Source organism: Eriocheir sinensis, unplaced genomic scaffold, assembly GCF_024679095.1.
Source record: "Eriocheir sinensis breed Jianghai 21 unplaced genomic scaffold, ASM2467909v1 Scaffold597, whole genome shotgun sequence".
Lineage (NCBI taxonomy): Eukaryota > Metazoa > Arthropoda > Malacostraca > Decapoda > Varunidae > Eriocheir > Eriocheir sinensis.
Genome location: NW_026111939.1, coordinates 156319 through 161750, shown reverse-complemented (window position 1 = coordinate 161750; position 5432 = coordinate 156319). Strand labels below are relative to the sequence as shown.

General features: G+C 42.8%; 1 long non-coding RNA gene across 5 annotated transcripts; it reads right to left on the bottom strand.

Annotated features, from left to right (window-relative positions):
* Nucleotides 1-480: 480 nt before the first annotated feature.
* On the bottom strand, nt 481-2876 carry LOC126993286 (uncharacterized). Of its 5 annotated transcripts, none has more exons than XR_007747587.1 (3): nt 1344-2156; nt 1074-1290; nt 481-1019 (listed from the first exon to the last, which is right to left on the bottom strand). It is a non-coding gene; the product is annotated as an uncharacterized LOC126993286 (long non-coding RNA). The 5 variants fall into 5 exon arrangements; XR_007747589.1 differs by having other exon boundaries at nt 481-991; XR_007747585.1 differs by having other exon boundaries at nt 481-1290; nt 1344-2876.
* Between the last annotated feature and the right edge of the window lie 2556 nt (nt 2877-5432).

Below are 5432 nucleotides of genomic sequence, written 5' to 3'. Positions count from 1 at the left end.
TGGGGTTAGATACACGGGAGTCTAGGGTCAAAGGAACTGCCTTGTATAGGCCTACCAGCCTCTTGCAGATTCCAACGTTCTTATGTTCTTATGTTATCTGACTGGCGAGATGTCAAAACCGGTGTTCCACAGTGGTCGATGTTGGGACCTGTTCTGTTTTTAGTGTACGTAAATGACATTGACGAGGGGCTATCGTGTAAAATATCGAAATTTGCCGACGATACAAACATAGCCAGCAGAGTCACTACGACAACGGATAAAGAACACTTCCAAGCTGATCTCGATCGTTTGAGCAGTCCCAGTAGCTAAATTATATTGTTTGTTATAGAGTTGTTTATTTATATATTTATAATGTTGTTTTAATTTGTTTTATTTTGTTTTGGTTTTGTTTTGTCTTGTTTTGCTTTGTTTACTTTGTTCTTTTCTTTTCTTTTCCTTTTCTTTTCTTTTCTTTTCCTTTTCTTTTCTTTTCTCTTGATGTTTTCTTTTCTTTTCTTTTCTTTCTGTTGGTGTTGCTGGCTGTGGATGAGCCTCCTCCCCCCCAGAAGACTCACCCGTCACCCGCCCTGCGGCCCCAGGGGCCGAAAGCTCGATGACTTTTTAGTTATTTTCTTGATATTGTAATTTCATTTTCTTTTCTCGATGATTTAATTTCCTTTCTCTAGCCTCTATCTTGACTGTGTGGGTTAGCCTCCTTCTCCCCAGAGGAGATTCACCCGTCACCCACCCTGCGGCCCCAGGGGCCGAAAGGTGGATGACTTTTCTGTTTTCCTTTTCTTGATGTTTCTATCATCCTTTCTGGTGTTCCTGGGTCTGAACGAGCCGCTTTCCTCCCAGAAGAGACTCGCCCATAATTTTGTGATGTTGGTTTGGTCCGAAAGGTGGATGATTCTTTTCATTTCCATTTTCATTTTTCTAGTGTTACTTCTCTGCATTTTCCTTCCGGTGTTACTTCACATTTCTTCTTCTTGTGTTATTTATCTTCAAATTCCTTCTTCTTGTGTTACTCTTTTCAATACCTTCTTCTGTGTAACTCTTTTCAATACCTTCTTCTGTGTTACTCTTTTCAATACCTTCTTCTGTGTTACTCTTTTCAAATTCCTTCTTCTGTGTAACTCTTTTCAATACCTTCTTCTGTGTTACTCTTTTCAATACCTTCTTCTGTGTAACTCTTTTCAATACCTTCTTCTGTGTTACTCTTTTCAATACCTTCTTCTGTGTAACTCTTTTCAATACCTTCTTCTGTGTTACTCTTTTCAATACCTTCTTCTGTGTTACTCTTTTCAATACCTTCTTCTGTGTTACTCTTTCAATACCTTCTTCTGTGTAACTCTTTTCAATACCTTCTTCTGTGTAACTCTTTTCAATACCTTCTTCTGTGTTACTCTTTTCAATACCTTCTTCTGTGTTACTCTTTTCAATACCTTCTTCTGTGTTACTCTTTTCAATACCTTCTTCTGTGTAACTCTTTTCAATACCTTCTTCTGTGTTACTCTTTTCAATACCTTCTTCTTGTGTTACTCTTTTCAACTTCCTTCTTCTTGTGTTACTTCATATGCCTTCTTCTAGTGTTACTTCTCTTCATTTTCCTTCTTCTGGTGTTCCCTTCTTTCCCTTCCTTCTCTCGGTGTTTCCATATCGTCTTTTCCTGGTTTTGTATGTTGGAACGCGTTAGTCTCCTTCTCCCCAGAGAAGACCCGCCATACCAACATACAAGACGCTTTAAACAAAGCAAAACAAGACATTTTTTTTAGGATTTTTTGTTTTTGTATTTTTTTTGGATTTTTCGTTTTTTATCGTAGTTGGCATGACACTTGCCTTGCTTAGGGGAATTGTACCTCCCCATGCGTCGAACCTTCCATTGGAACGTGTCATTAACGCGTCGTCTGGCTAATAAGAGGTCAGTAACTGCATGTCTTGCTGCCACTTCACGCCCCCCCAACCCCCGGACCCTCGGGATCTCCGACACCTCCGTGGACGCTCCGGGGGAGCCGAGGCGCCCTGCCGGAGCCCTGAGCCCTGCGACGCTCGCCAGGAAGGCCTTGGGCCCCCTGACGCTCCCCAGCCCCGCGAGGCGAGGAGGGTGGATAGCAAGATGAGCCTCTTAAAATTCCAGACGGGATTAATTCAAATCAATCGAAAATACAGTGAAGGCGCCGGAGACCGTTTTTGTTGGATGAAGGATGGCAGGACGAAGGCCAAAGGAAGGTGACAGAGGAAGGGAGGAATAAAGGGGGGAAGGTGACAGGAGGAAGGGAGGATGGAGAAAGATGACAGGACGAAGGAAGGAACGAGGGAAGGAAGGAAGGAAAGCAACAACGAGGGAAGGAAGGAAGGAAGGAACGAGGGAAGGAAGGAAAGTGATGTGACGAAAGTGGGAAGTTGACAGGGCGAAGGAAGGAGACTGAACCGCCAAGATTCTGCCCGGGATTGGCGCGAATGGCGAGGCCCCGAGCTGACTGACTTGGCGACTATATTATAGTGTTGCTGCCTCGGCCTGTTCCGTTTCTTTACTTCCCTGATTTGCTCACCACTGCCTTCGCCTTTGCTGTCCTTCATCTTCCACCTTTGATTAGATAGTTAGTGTAGCTTATCACAAACAGCCTCGTACGGACCAGCAGGCCTGCTGTTGTTTGTTCTCTCTTTGTGTTTCTTTGTTCCTCCTCCTCCTCCTTTAAAAAGAAAAAAAAAACAGACCTCGTGGTTGCCTTATATGAGGACTGTAAGAGAATAAAGTTACCTCCTCCTCCACCTTCACCTCCTCCTCCTTCTCCTTCTCCCCTCCACTTCCACCTCCACCTTCACCTCCTCCTTCTTCTCCTTCTCCACCTCCACTTCCACCTCCACCTCCACCTCCACCTCCTCCTCCCTCTCGTTTCTCCACAAACTTCATAGTCTCAAAAATATTAACAGAAACACATCAAAACACTATACATATTCCTTAATCTTGAGAGATAGATAGATAGATAGATAGATAGATAGAGAGAGAGAGAGAGAGAGAGAGAGAGAGAGAGAGAGAGAGAGAGAGAGAGAGAGAGAGAGAGAGAGAGAGAGAGAGAGAGAGAGAGAGAGAGAGAGAGTAAAGTAGGAATCGATTAATGAGTTGGGTTTGTAAACGCATTAGAACGGGACTAATTGTCAATAATATCGCGATCTAGGGATTATGGGGATTAAGGGAGTGACGATTATGAGATTAAGGGAGTGACAGTGGCTGAGAGGGAGGCAGGGTTGGGAGGTGAGAGAGAGGATTGAGGGAGACCGGGAATGGGACAGAGAGAGAGGGAGAGCAGTGGAGAACGAGGTGAAGGAAATAACACGGATACACAAGGATATGAATGGACTATTAACCCTGTAGCCACAGGGATCATGTTTCTTAATGGTCCCTCTAAGCGAGAAAAATGAGAAAAAAATCATCACTCACACAAATCATTTCATAATATATATCAAAGCGTTTTGTGATCGGTTTATGCATCATCTATTTTTGGGGGGTTTATATCATGGCACAAATTTGGCCCGTCGCTGCTACACGGTAAAGCCACAAATTTGGCCCGAGGGGCCATATTATAGGTTCCTTGCCAATTGCAAAATGAACGGAGAACAAAGCTCACAAAATGGAACTGTTTTTATCGGGTCAAGTGTAGCGAGGGTATCGGTAAAAAGACACTGATAAAATGTTGTCAAGAAATCCTTGCATCTGTCTCATGGGCTGGACCTTGGCTACCGCTACCTTCCCTCCCCCTCTCTCACCCGCCTCCTCTCTACCAGGGAATAATGGCCCGGGGCAACCCGAGGTCCACAGGGGGTCACCCGGCGACCTTGACCATAGACATGACAACGTCGCTGGGTAGCACACGGTTGAATTCATTTCCATACATAAATCATCGTTAATATCCTAAAATTCGATACATTCACAACATAATATAGACTTGTTTTACCATAAACAAAAATTTAAAAACTATGTCAAATACTAAACAACCGACATATGAAATTGTATGCCTTGTTGTGGTTGAAGCGACAATGCTGCCGGGTAGGGAATTCCCGCACCTGCTCCACCCAAAGTATCTTGATAGTTGCATCAGACTTAGTACCTCGAACCCAATCCCATTATCCCCATGTACTACCTGAACCCAGAACTCTGCTTCCTGTCACTGAACCACACCATGATCCATCTACCTTCAAACCCATGGGCTTTAATTGTTGTCAAAGTTATTGGTGAGGTTCTTTGTCGAATGCTTTACTAAAATTAAGATATACAATATCATAACTGTCGTCCTTACGTATTTGCCACTTTTTGTAAAAAAATAAAAATAAAGTCAGACAAGATCTAGCCTTGATTAATGAACCCATGGTGGGGGCCATTGATCAGGCTGTTTCTCAAGGAGTCTAGTTGGTCACGGATATTTTCATCTATAATAGACTCGAATGCTTTTACTGCCACCGACGTTAAACTAATTGCAGCCGACATTAGACCATTGATAGAAAGAACGGAATGAGAAAAAAATAAAAGGAGGCATAAAGAGGGAGTGAGGAAGTAAGAGGAAGGAAGGGAGACTAATTGTCTAAAGGAAGTGCAAGATAGAGACAGAGAAACATATCGATAACTAAATGGAAGGACAAAGCGATCATTAATTATAAGAAGAAATTATTAAAAAGAGGAAGAAAAAGAAGAAGAACAAGAACAAGAACAAGAACAACAACAACAACAACAACAACAATAAAAGAACATAAGAACGTAAGGAGTCTGCAAGAGGCCGGTTGGCCTATACAAGGCAGTTCCTGTAAGTCTAACCGCACCTAACCTCACTATCCATGAATTTATCCAAACTTTTCTTCAATGCATCTATGGTATTGGCACCCACAAGATGACTCCCAAGCCTGTTCCACTCATCCACCACTTTACTGGTAAACCAATTCTTGCCTATGTCTTTGTTGAATCTGAATTTAACTAGCTTAAAACCGTCGCTACGTGTTCTACCTTGCTCTTTTACAACCAAAACCCTATTTACATACCCTTTATTAAAGTCCTTCATCCATTTTTAAACCTCGATCAAGTCACCTCGTAACCTTCGCCTTCCTAGAGCGTATAAATTTAAATGCTTCAGTCTATTTTCATAAGGCAAGTTTCTCACCCCTTGAATAATTTTTGTCATCATCCTCTGTACAGATTCTAACTACTTGATATCTACTCTACAGTAAGGTGACCAGAACTGAACCGCATAATCGAAATGAGGTCTAATTAATGCTAAGTAGAGTTTGAGGATGACTTCAGCGCTCCTATTGCTTACGCTCCTCGAGATGAAACCCAGTACCCTATTTGCACGATTCTTAGCTTGAATGCACTGAGCTCTAGGACGGAGGTCAGTGCTCACTAAGACTCCTAAATCCCTCTCACACCCAGACCTACTCAGCGGAGTGTCATTTAAGGAGTATAT